Source organism: Echinops telfairi, unplaced genomic scaffold (genome assembly GCF_000313985.2).
Source record: "Echinops telfairi isolate 266 unplaced genomic scaffold, ASM31398v2 ScPeMD7_3533;HRSCAF=4204_0, whole genome shotgun sequence".
Classification (NCBI taxonomy): domain Eukaryota; kingdom Metazoa; phylum Chordata; class Mammalia; order Afrosoricida; family Tenrecidae; genus Echinops; species Echinops telfairi.
Genome location: NW_022107431.1, coordinates 5,330,670 through 5,342,837, shown reverse-complemented (window position 1 = coordinate 5,342,837; position 12,168 = coordinate 5,330,670). Strand labels below are relative to the sequence as shown.

At 51.1% G+C, this 12,168-nt stretch overlaps 1 protein-coding gene and 1 long non-coding RNA gene across 2 annotated transcripts in view; one reads left to right on the top strand and one right to left on the bottom strand.

Annotated features, from left to right (window-relative positions):
* Nucleotides 1-12,168, top strand: part of PACRG (parkin coregulated) — a 590,873-nt gene that overhangs the window by 458,102 nt on the left and 120,603 nt on the right. The gene's annotated exons all lie outside the window — the stretch shown is intronic.
* LOC123522217 lies at nt 6,397-11,489 on the bottom strand. The gene is made up of 3 exons (XR_006680488.1): nt 9,430-11,489; nt 7,678-7,781; nt 6,397-7,043 (listed from the first exon to the last, which is right to left on the bottom strand). It is a non-coding gene; the product is annotated as an uncharacterized LOC123522217 (long non-coding RNA).

Here is a 12,168-nt window from a genome sequence, read left to right as displayed (position 1 = left end):
CAGTGGCAGTAATGACAGAGCATGCGCTGTTACGCAAAAACCGCAATAGAGTGAAGCCGCGGAAGTCGAAGCGCGAAGTGGCGAGGGTTCACTGTACATATATAATGCGTGGTTTATATGTATATAATGCATGATATATATACCATCAAGTCTATTCCAACTCACAGATACCCTGTACATGCTCTCTGAGACTGTAAATCTTTATAGGAGCAGACAACCTTGTCTTTCTTCCAGAGAGCTGCTGGTGGGTTTGAACCACCAACCTGCTGGCTAGCAGCTTAGCACACTTCAGCCATGGCCACTGGGCTCTGTTTTACACAGTCCTGCCAGAAGGGGATCCACAGCAAGACTGGAGAAGGGAAGCCAACTAAGGGACCAGGCTTCCTTTTGGTGAACAAGAGGCAGGCACAGCCAGGGCGCAGCATGTCATCCCACAGGGTGAGCACCTGGCCCTACTCAGAGCACAGGTGTTCATGGCCAAGGTGGCCATGCTCAAAGCATAGGTGTCCATGGCCCAGCATCTGTGCCAGCAGGGTGGACAGGCGAGGGGCAGGGCTCCAGGTTGCTACTGAGCCAGGGTCCCCATTTCTGCTGGGGTGTTTGCTGGGTGTGGACAAGTACCCCTCCATCTCCATGCAGCTCCTCTAGCCCTTGGGGAAGGCTCAGGTGCCGCAGGTGAGGGCCCAGGAGAGGAGGCATGTGTGGTTCGGTCTCAAACCCTCTAAGGAACGGGACAGGACTGGCTTCGCACAGGCACCCACCTCCCCAGGAAGGTCCTCTTGGAACATAGGGGCTGGTGGCCGAGTTGCCCTGGGGCTTCACACCCAGGCCCAGCCTCCCTGCCTAGGAGTCCCAGCCCCTGGAGCCTCAGCAAGAACACTGAGGGAGAGATGCAGCGCAGGGGCTCCCGGGCAGAGGCGGGGACCCCACTCAGGGAGAGGGGCCTATAGGGACATGCGGGGAGGATGGACAGGCAGGAGGAAACACCAGGTCGGTAGTTGGTTCGCTACCTTCCATGTTTTTTCACATCTTTCATTAACTACAGGAGATTTTGAAGGAAAACTAAAACTTTGATGGTTCCACTACAATAACATTCTTTGTATATAAGTTGCCACTGGTTTTTGCCCTGGGGCTTCCTGATGCCATCCAAATTCCATCTTGAGTAGATGCAGTGTTTCACCCCACCTTCAGAGTTTTGGGGGGCTGTGGTGGCTAGGGCAACAGCCCCTCTGCTCACAGTCCCATGTCTGTGACACCCCTCAGAACCGACCTGCCCTCCATTTCTCTACTGGCCGCGCTGTGTTTGCCCCAAACAGTGACAAGCACAGGAGCCCGTCAGTGGTACAGCTGTGCTGACACGATGGCTGGAGGATGGATTGTGATAAGAGTTGTACGAGCTCCCGATGAAGTGCTTTCAAATGAATGAATAAAAGAACATGTTAAAAGAAGCACGTCGATGGGGCCCACCCCTCATCTCAGCAGCTGTGGCAGAAGTATTTGGTTAATTGGCGTATTGGTGTCCGAAGAACTGTTCTTGGCGCTAAGAATAAGTAGGCAAGGGGCAAATTAAACTTGGGATCACCTGCTCCTCTGGGCAAAATGCATAAACCAAATGGACTGCGACCAAATGTCATATTATTTACATGGCATGCACAATTTATTTCCTAAAACTGTGCTCAGCAAAAGCCCTGTGCTCGCTCCTCAGCCCCTAATGGGTCCCCTTAATGGTGAGCCTTTCCCGTGCGCCCTTCTTGCTATAATTAAATTGCATCGAAAAATGACACCAAACAAAATAAAAATGTATTTATGTCAGCCATATCTTCCCACAGCATGACGTGAAAGCTAAACAGCAACAAAAACAAACCACAAAAAGATCACTGAGCCTTTCTGTGCCATCTGTGCCAGGTAGGAATGCGCTTCCCAGGCTTGTCACCGTAAGAAATGCTCCGAATTGAATTAAGCAGTCTGATTCTTACCACAAAGCGCCCGACCAAGCGGGCACAACCTCGGACCAAACCCCGTGCCTGGCATGATGCTCACCATTCTACACCTGCCAAGTTGGCCCCAATCTGGCCTGCCAGCGGGTGGTTGTGCTGAATTTCAACAAGTCCACCAGAGTAGAATCACAGATAATCGCACTCAGGAGACCAGCCCCGTGCTGTTCCCATCAGAAGCGAGTTCTCTATGCATTTCCCAGCCCCAGGACCATAGCTTCTCCTAAGCAGAGGAGCCACTGGGAATTCGTCCAGTACGGGTACCATTGCCCATATCATTGCCGCTTCTCTTAAGCCAAAGATGTATCGCTGTGACAACGTGCACCAATAGTGGTGCCATCGGGGCCAGGCGGTCCCTCGCTGAAGATGAAAGGCCAAAATGCCTGCAGGATCCAAATGCTGCTGTTTCGGGTTCACTCACGAGGTATAAACCTACACCCGTGTCAACTTCGCCCTTTCAAGCAAAGCAAAGCTAAGGCTTGTGCGTTGCCCTCGCTGTGACTCCATGTTTGATGGGACGCTTTAACTCCTTAGATTCCACAGGTGGTGCCGTGCTTAAGCCCCTAGCTGCTGACAGGTGGGTGATTTGACCCACCAGCCGCTCTGAGGGAGGAAGACCCAGCAATCCTGCTTCTCTAGAAGGTCAACAGCTTTAAACCCACCACCAGTTGCTCAGAGAAGCTGTGTGAGTGTGTGTGTGTACTATCTATAGTATACATGTATGTAGACACACATAAATACTCAATAAGCCCTCTCCATAGCTCATTGGTAAGATGTGAAATCTCATTAGTTTTTCAGAGGGAAACTTGTTCCATCAGAGAAGCCCAGGGGAAGCACTCAGTCACTAAGCATCCCGTGTCCATACTCCCCGTTGACATTATTCACCAAGTCATTGGCACTGTCTGAGACACGTGGGAAGAAGAGAAGGCAGCCAGCTTTGCACAGAGGCCATGCTCGTACAGTGGCTCATCTTCCTGGGCAATGCTATTCACATGGAAACATTGAAGCCCAGCTTCATTAGGAAAATGGCATTCGCCTAATACAACAACCTACCATCAACGAACTTTTTTGTTTAAGTACTATTTGGGGCAAAAATGCTTTTGAGATATATATAATGCTTTTGATATATATATACACACACACATATATATATATATCCATTTTATATGCACACAACATCTACACATTGGCCATACAATCGACTTCATCATCTTGAATCTACACAAATATGATAAAAATATTTCAGCTTCAATTGATTTTTTTTGAAAGCCCACCTCCTCTCAAACTAACCCCACCCCACCCCACTGAAGCCACCTTCGATGGTGACAATGTAGGATGAGAAAATAATGTAGAAACTTTTCAGCGAGACACAAAACTCGGAGGCTGTCACGAAGCAAACGGTTACATCAGTGGTTCTCAACCTTCCTAGTGCTGTGACCCTTTCACACAGTTCCTCATGTTGTGGTGGCCCCCAACCACAACATTATTTTCATTGCTACTGCATCACTGTCATTTTGCTGCTATTATGAATTGGGCAACCCCCAAAGGGGTCGCGACTCACGGGTTGAGAACCGCTGGGTTACATGGACACGGTGGCAGTTGCTCTTTAAAATGCTGACCCCGTGGGTTTCCCTCCAGTGCAGCTCTGGTTCCTTCCGGCGTGCAGGTTCTCCATGGATTGCATTTCGTTTCTGTTCACCTTGTTTCGCACACCACCTTGAAGCGGACCATAGGCACCATAGACACTTTCTCTCTGTGGCTTGCGCCTCCCCCCTTTTATTAGTCAGGCCAGGTGAGGAGGGCCCCTGTTCATCCTGGATGCAGGTGATCCCAGAGGAAAGTGAGGGGCACGCCGATACACTGGCTGAAGTCCTGGAGGAAGCCTGCTTTGGCCCCCCTGTCCTAACTTACGAGACAGAAAACGACGTTGACCACCCTGAGCATTACTGCCCTTTGGCCGTCCTTATTTTCCCGTCTCCCTGAGGACTGGTTTCCAGTCGAAGGCGTGGAAAGCGCACCGCCAGCCAAAGAATGGACAGGTGACTCCGTTTCAAAGTCCTAGCTTTGCTTCCCGGGAGCTATGCCCTCAGGCCAGCCTGGCTGGACACCACACCATGGCCTTTCTAAGTTACCTGGGGACCTGGGGGTTGTAGCCACGGTCAGATGTGGTGTTTTTTGGTAGGGTGTAGTGTGGTATGACAGGGTTGGGTATGGTGTGGTGTGATATCATATGACATGGCTCAGTATGATACAATATAACAGAGCATGATTTAACCTTCCCTCCACCTGAAAGCTTGAACATGAAGGCGTGGATTCTACCAGCCTTAAAAGATGCCAGTTCTTAAATAACTGCTGCCAGGACCCAAGCTAATCCAGTTCACTCCTGGCTGTTGCTATGGGGACAGCTGTAGCTCCTGGTGACCTTGTAGCTACCAGAATGCCACCCTTCCCTGTCCGGCACCATCCTCCTGGCCGGTGCTATGTTTGAGTCTATTCCTGAGGCTGTGTGTCAGTCCATCCCACTCTGAGTTTTCCTGGACCCTCCACTTTACCTAGCATGGTCGATGGCTACTGATTGGGCTTTCCTATGGACATGTCCTAAGTAAGTGAGCTGAGGGCCCTCCATCCTGGCGTCCAAGGCATATCCTGATTGTATTTCTTCCAAGATGGGCGTGTTTGTCCGTACAACAGCATGTTCGATACTCTGCCAGCATCCTGATTCAAGTGCATCAGTTCTTCTCCTGTCCTCTTTTCTCAGCGCCCTGATTCTCACATGCACAAGATGCTTCTGCAAGGGCATGACTACGGTCAGGCGCACGGTAGTCCTCAAGGGGACGTGGTTGCTGTGTAACAGCAGCAGGTATGCCCAGTGCAACACGCCATCCCCATGCATGCATTCTCTCCTCTCCTTGGAAACCCAGTTAGGAGGAGGGAGTCTATATGGTCCAAGTGTATTAAACTCAATGCTGAGTTACAGTCACAGAGCAGAATGACCCCTCCGAGTTTCTGTCCTTGTTTACAGGAGCCTGTCCTTGTTTACAGGAGCAGAAAGCCCTGTCTTTCTCCCACAGAGAGACTGGTGGTTTCAAACTGCTGACCTGTTGGATCACAGCCCAGTCATGACCACTCTGCCACCAGGGCTCCCCTAATTTATTACTTAGTCATTTTCCCCCAGGGGCCCTGCCGAACCTTCTTTCAGCCAAATAGGGTGGGAAAGGGTTTCTTGGAGAAGAAATTATTTCCATGTCTAGACCAAAAAATAATAGAAAAGACGTTTTACCTTTCTCTACTTTGAAGTCAATCATCAGTTTTCACTGGAGAGCCCAACGTGTACAATAGTATGAATTAGAATGACCGGCAAATTCTTATCGAATTATTTTCGTTTCATTGGCATATAATTCATATATCATAAGAGTCAAGAGTTCCATCATATTAAGAAGTGCTGTACAATGATCACACAATCAGTTTTAGAACATATTCTTCCTCCTTGTACTCATTGTCAGAGTGCCCCATTTCCCTCAACCCCTACCCCCTGGCCCCCCGACCCACCCGCTGCCATACTCCCAAGAAATCCTTAGTCCAGTTCCTGTCTCTCCAGGTTTGCCTCCCCTGGATGTCATACACCGAATCGAATAAAAACCAGGACAATCGGCGTGCCCTTGCACGCTGAGGGGTCATGAAGGTTGACTCTGTCCATGAGCTTGCGTTTGGAGCTCAGGAAAACCATCTGGAAACCGAAAGGGAGCCCTCGCGGCAGAGGTGGTGGCCACTCTGTGTAAGACGTGGGGCCCGTTGTTGGACAGGGGACAATGGGTAGCTTCAGCTGAGCGGTGCAGGTTGGGAACAGCCAAGGAGGTGCCGCAGGGGTGGCTGGCCAGGGGCAGATGGAGATTGCGGGGCACTGAGGGGTGTCGGTCTGAAGACGTTGGGCTTGCACCTCTCTACTTGGCTGTGTGCCTTGCCCAGCATCAGCCGGGGTGTCCACACAGAAAGGCGCTCATCCATCAGCAGGTGTGGTTGTCTCAGATTAGGAATCTGCGGGCAGGGCGAAGCCAGAAAATACACAATGTTCAGAGGAGCCGCTGAAGGTCAGGAAGAGGGGAGCCCTGGGGAGATGGCTGAGGCGGCCGTGGGAGACTTGAAGAGAAGGTGGAAAGATGGTGTGGAGGGAGGGGCTGCATGGGAGAGCTGTGGCAGAAGACCGAAAAGCAGGAGTTCACTTGTGGCCGGATCGTCAGGGAGCCGAGGGCCAGCCGGGAACCTTTGGGGACAAAGTCAGGAGAGTGAGAAGCTCAGTCTTACACAAGTGTGCACCCTGCTGCATTACGTCCTCTGAGTGAGCCCTGAGACGGCCCGGGCTCTTGTCCTAAAGCCCCTGGCAAGCAGGAAGCATCTCTGACTGGCTGGCACTGCCCGTCTCTGCTTGCTAAGTTGAAGGAATGCAATCCTACTTCAATAGGTCTTAGAGCAAAAACTCCTGTGCCTGCAGGTTTCTCAAAACGATCCCTACGTGGGATCTTCCACCTGGCGTACAGACCCACAACCTCTGGGGAGGTTGAGAGGCTGCCCTGACTGACCTCACCCTGCCTTGCTCGGTGCCACTACTTATCTCCTGCCAAAGAGCCACCATGTCTTTACAACTTTGCCTCTTGTACATGCAAACTCTGGGAATATTCTCGCATCATATATAATCACCCTGCGAGGGGCACATCCTCCTTCTCAGCACAATCCTCATCCCCGCCTTGCAGGCCAGGCCAGTATCCACTTACTTCCGGCCACAAACGTGCTGCAACGCTGTGCTTACGAGTGTCCAAAGGCCTTGCATGAGGTCCCAGCTCCCCCATGTTCGGGTCTGTTGCCAATAAGCTGTTAGTGCTCTGTAGTCAGCAGGCAGCTGCAGACAAGTCCTCTCGGCCGTGCACTTGCCCGCGCCTCACGGGGAGCCTTCGGCAGGAAAGTGCGGTGAAGGCGGCGCCTTTCGAGGGCATCCACAAGGCGGAGATGCCAACTCAGGAGGTGATGTTGTCTGGGGATGCCACAGGGGTTTCTCTGAAAGGACACAGGACCACCACACGGGCTTCTTGGGAAGAAGTTGTCAGGAAATGGGAAGCGGCTCAGTGAGCAAAAGGGCAGGAAAGGCACGCCAAGGAATTTCCTTCCCCTGACATCAGGGCAGCGCTCCTGCTGCATGACGACAGACGTCTCACAGGGTTAGACTTACTCCTCTGTGAAGCATGAGCAGAAAGACTTTTTTTTTTGCATCATTAAAATGTAATATGGCTAATTTAATTTGGCTTCGGTAGTTCAATGGATCAAAAATGGAGTTTTACACCATGATTTTAAAAGCCAAAAGAATGTTTTGTCGGCTCTATTAATAATAATTAATCCAGTGACAAGTGGTAGGGTTCGAGAAGTGGTCAGCTGACTGGGAGCAAGCTGAAGGGCCATCCCCTTTCTGTTTCTAGTACTTCGAAGCCAAGAAGCGAAAACTGCAAGCAGAGGAGGGAACGTCCCCAGCAAGTACAGCCAAAACGCCAACCGTTAATAAGAGCCCACATTGCGTTAGTGCCACCTGTCTTGCTAACTCATTTTGCCTGTTTTGCCTCATTCATTCCTCTGCACCCTACGAAGGAGCATTGTTATTCTTCTCCACTGGATACCCAACCATAGCATTCTCAATCACCTCACATGCAGGTGACAGTCGGACATCGAATACGGAAGACCAAAGAAGAGTCCATGTGTTGGAACGATGATGTTGAAGAAGGATGTTGCAAGGACCGTGGACTGCTGAAAGAGCAAACACATCTGTCTGGGGAACAGTACAGCCAGCATGCTCCTTAGAAGCAAGGAGTCGAATCTCTGTGTCACATATTCTGCGCATGTTGCCATGCGAGACTGGTCCCTGGAGAAGGACACCGTGCTGGGTGGAGCAGAGGGGCAGCAGAAAAGAGGAAGGCCACCGAGGAGACAGGTTGACACAGTGTCCGCCGTGATGGACTCAAGCCTAACTGTTGTGAGGACGGTGCTGGAGGACTGGGCAGTGTGCGACCTAGGGTTGCTGAGTGGGAATCAACTTGATGGCGCCTCACAATAACAGCAAAGCGTCTATGACAAGCTTTGGGAACCTGACGGTTTTAAGAGTCAGACGCAGAATTTCTCATTCCTCTGCCCTCAGCCTGGGGGCCAACTGTAAAGTTACCGTCAGAGGAGTTTGACAAGGGCGCCTCTCCACTAAGTAGCGTCATCCGAGGGGAGCTGTGGATGCCTGTGTCCCCCAGTCCTGTGTTGCCCATGGTGGGAGAACAACTCCGCTCCTGAGGGCGTTTTGCCTGAGTTGTCCGTGCTCAGCTAGTTCACACTCAAGAGGGCAGACAGGACCCTGATGAACTGGGGTCTCTGTAACTCAATGTTGGTAAGGAGCCCTGGTGGAGGAGTGGTTACAGCTGGGCTGAGCTCCGCAAGGTGGGCAGTGGGAAGCCACCAGCTGAGCTCCGTGGGAGAACGAGGGGTTTTCTACTCCCCTGAAGAGTTAGTCTCGGAAACCCAAATGGGCGGTTCTACCATGTCCTATAGGGTCCCTGTGACTCCATGGCAGTGAGTTTGGGGTTTGGTTTAATATCGATCAGGCTTGTACCTTGGTAGTTAGTAGTACGTGCTTGACTACTGACTGGAAGGTCAATGGTTCAAACCCACCAGTCACTCACTCCACAGGAGAAAGATGAGTCTGTCTGCTTCATAAAGTTTTACAGGCTTGGAAACCATCTGGGGTAGTTCTCTGTCCTGCAGGGTCCCTCAAAGTCAGAATACACTGAGGACAGGGTACGGTTTCAACATCTGTCGCATAGAATCAGCGCCGTCCAATCCCAGAACTAGACGCCTGCACGCCCTGTGTCTCACAGCTTTACCCGGGAGCCTCCTCAAGTGCTAGCAAAGTGCGTTTGGAAACTAAGGGAGCTGGAAGAAACACAGGTGAAGTCCCCCTGCTTTGTGTTTGACTTTGGAGAACCAGAGATCTCAGAAGGGGAAACATGGTTTGAAGGACAACCCCCCGTGATCCTAGGCCATAAATTCTCTCCATTCTTGGGTCTCCAAGCAAACGTCACAGTAATGTGTGGGGACATGCTGTTGTTGTTGTTAGGTGCCACCGAGTTGGTTCTCAGCCACAGCGACCACATGCACAACAGCACAAAACACGGACGGCCCTGCTCCATCCTCACAGTTGTTCCTGGGCTTGAGTTCATTGTGGCAGCCACTCTGTCGATCTGTCTCCCTGGGGGCCCTCCTCTCTTGCTGCCCCTCTGCTTGGGGCAGATGTAACGGGGAGATTCTCAGTACGAGAGCAATTCTCGATGATCCTTGGGTAAGTTCAATGGACCCCACCATGCTGCCTATTGAACTCAAACAGCAGAAAACGAAGCAGAGCGATGGACGTTACCTGTGCCAGGAAGCAGAGCAGTCATGTTTGGGTTCCTGGAATGGCTTCTTGTATCCTTGTAACCTAGGCCTGCCCGTTTCTCACAGTCTGACCCTGGTGGGAACGAGATCAAGGCTTGGAATGCCTTCTTCTCCAGGAGCAACTATTGCTGGAAATAGCAAAGCCCACCTTTTACCTTGAGATGTTTGTTCCCTTGGCTCATAAATGGAATAGGTTTAGAATTGTAAAGAAATGTAGAAATCATCTAGCCCCATCCAAAATTTCTATTTTTTTTCAAAATTTCTGTTTTTAGAGGAACTATCCCCTCTCCACCCCCTCCAGATCTTACAGTTCCTTTTGAAGGAGTGGTAAACAAAACGAAAGATAAAGAATAAAGCAAAGCTCACATATAATCTCCCTACTGAGAAACAGTACCACCACTTGATATAGTTTATCACCAACACTTGATATATTTTCTTCTGAACTTGTTTGTGTGTGTAGGGGTGGTGGGGAAAGGGAGTATTCAAAAGATAGCACAGGTGGTAAGACATAGTTAAGACTACATTGTATCTGATTTTGCCTCCTGGTGGTGTTTTTTGTTTTTACTTAATGTTATTTCGTGATGATTTCACCCTGTGCTTAAAAAATCTCCCCCAAACATTTTGGTGGCAGCAAAATATCCCATCCACAGGATGAGGCATGATCCACTTCACCCAGTCCCATACTGGAGGGCTGGGGGGGCCAGGAGACATATATTTCCAGATTCTCCCCACTATGAAAAGCTGATTTAATTACCTAAGTGTCTTCATCTGCATTTTCATCCTAAATTAGTTCTTGAGGTTTAATTCACAGGATGGTTGGGTTTAAGAACCCTGTAAAAATTCACGGGCAAGGCGAGCTATCTTAGCGATTAGGAGTGGAGGCCACAGAAGAATGGGGCTTTCTTGAGGCTGTGAAGTAATGTTGTGCCAGGGACATGCCGGGGACCTGCCTCCCCAGGGCGAGCTTTCTCTCCTGTGTTCTCAGGACCGGGCCACAAGACAAGAAAGAAACCTTTCTCCGCAATGCAAGTCACCCTGTTGTGCCAGGAAACACCACACCCTGCTGAAGTCCTTATGCACGCTCACATAGTGTGTGGGCACCAGTGGGCACTGCTGGGTCAGAAAGGCATTGTCTGGGGCCCATTGAGCTTTTGCCCTGTTGCCCAAGCAAAGCGCAGCTCTGACAAGCCCAGAAACTGAAGGACAGCACCCAGCTATCTCCCTTGGGGCTCTGAGGACTCCCACTCGGGGAACAGTATGTGACAGGAAAGCGGGCTTATTCTGGTGGGTGGATGCATCTTGTGAGTTGAAAAGCCTGCTGCTTTTCAGTGCTGGCTACCGAGTGAAGGGTGTAAGAAAAGCACGTGCAAGTTTGCCGTTAACACCTAGAGACGTGCAGCATTGTTCTAAGATACTCACTGTGGCACATGAAATTCAAACCCAGAGAGCCTCCTGGGAGTATCATGGGATGCACTTCCATGTTTGAGGACATTGGCATGCTGACTGACTGAAGGATGAGCAAAGTCCAGGTACCACAGAACCAAACACTGCCCGGTTCTGCGCCATCCACACAGTTGTTTTTACGTGTGAGCCCGTTGTTCTAGCCCTGTGTCAACGCGTCTTCAAGACGGTCTTCCCCTTTTACCTGTTTTCAGTGCTCAGGCTCACGGCCACCAGGTTGGTTCTGACTCACAGAGACCCTACAGGACAGGGTACAACTGCCCCTGGGGATTCCCAGACTGGAACTTCATGAGAATCGAAAGCCTCCCTTTTCTCCAGTGAGTGGGTGACCTTCAGATTAGCCGCCCGACTCGTCACCACTAGCCACCAGAGCTGCTCCTGTCTTCAGGAGGTGAAATGACCCCGGTCTCCTACTTCTGGCCCCCGCATGCTACTTTCCAGGAATGGTTGCTGCTGTCCATGTGTCTGTGGGGGAGGAGTGGAAGTGGATTGCTATTTCCCCCTAACAGAGCTGAGACCGTGGAGTTTGGGGGAGAGGAACACAGTTAATGTTCAAGCCTGGAGAGCACCCCTGAATCTCTCCGTTGGGGATTATTGGCGAGGGCCAAGGAGGTGCCCCTAGAAGCTGAGTTGCATCGTGTCGTGCCATTTGTGCTTGGGCCAGACGTTTGTCTGCGTGACTTTGGGGGGGGGGCGGGTACGGTGATTAAAGCGCATTCTCCTTACCCGCCTGTCACTCATGAGGAGTTCCAGTGACCATTAATTTCAGGGGAAATTCATCATCCAGTGGAAACCTCTAGCACGGCGCTTCTCACCCTTCCTAACGCCGTGGCCCTTTGATACACTTCCTCATGTGGTGGTGACCCCCAACCTCAAAATCACTTTCATTGCTACTTCATCACTGTAATGTTGCTCCTGTTATGAATCGGGCGACCCCTATGAAAGGGTCATTCGACCCCCAAAGGGGTCGCAACCGACAGGTTGAGAACCTCTGCAGCTGTGGTAACGCACAGGTTACGTTAAAGCCCCAGGTCTGGGGAACTCAGATGGGACCCTGACAGGGGTTGGTGGTAGGGCTTAGAAAGGGCCATCCGTATGCCACGCAGTGAGGAGGTGATCGATTCCATCTGGATTTTCCATCCCCTAGGCCCTTGCCCTACGGAGGAGAAAGGCCCTGGAAGCCAGAGATGGGGGAGCTCCCACCGCTGGGCTTCCAGCGGGCAGTGTTCCCACCAATGAGTCCAACATTTTTCACTTA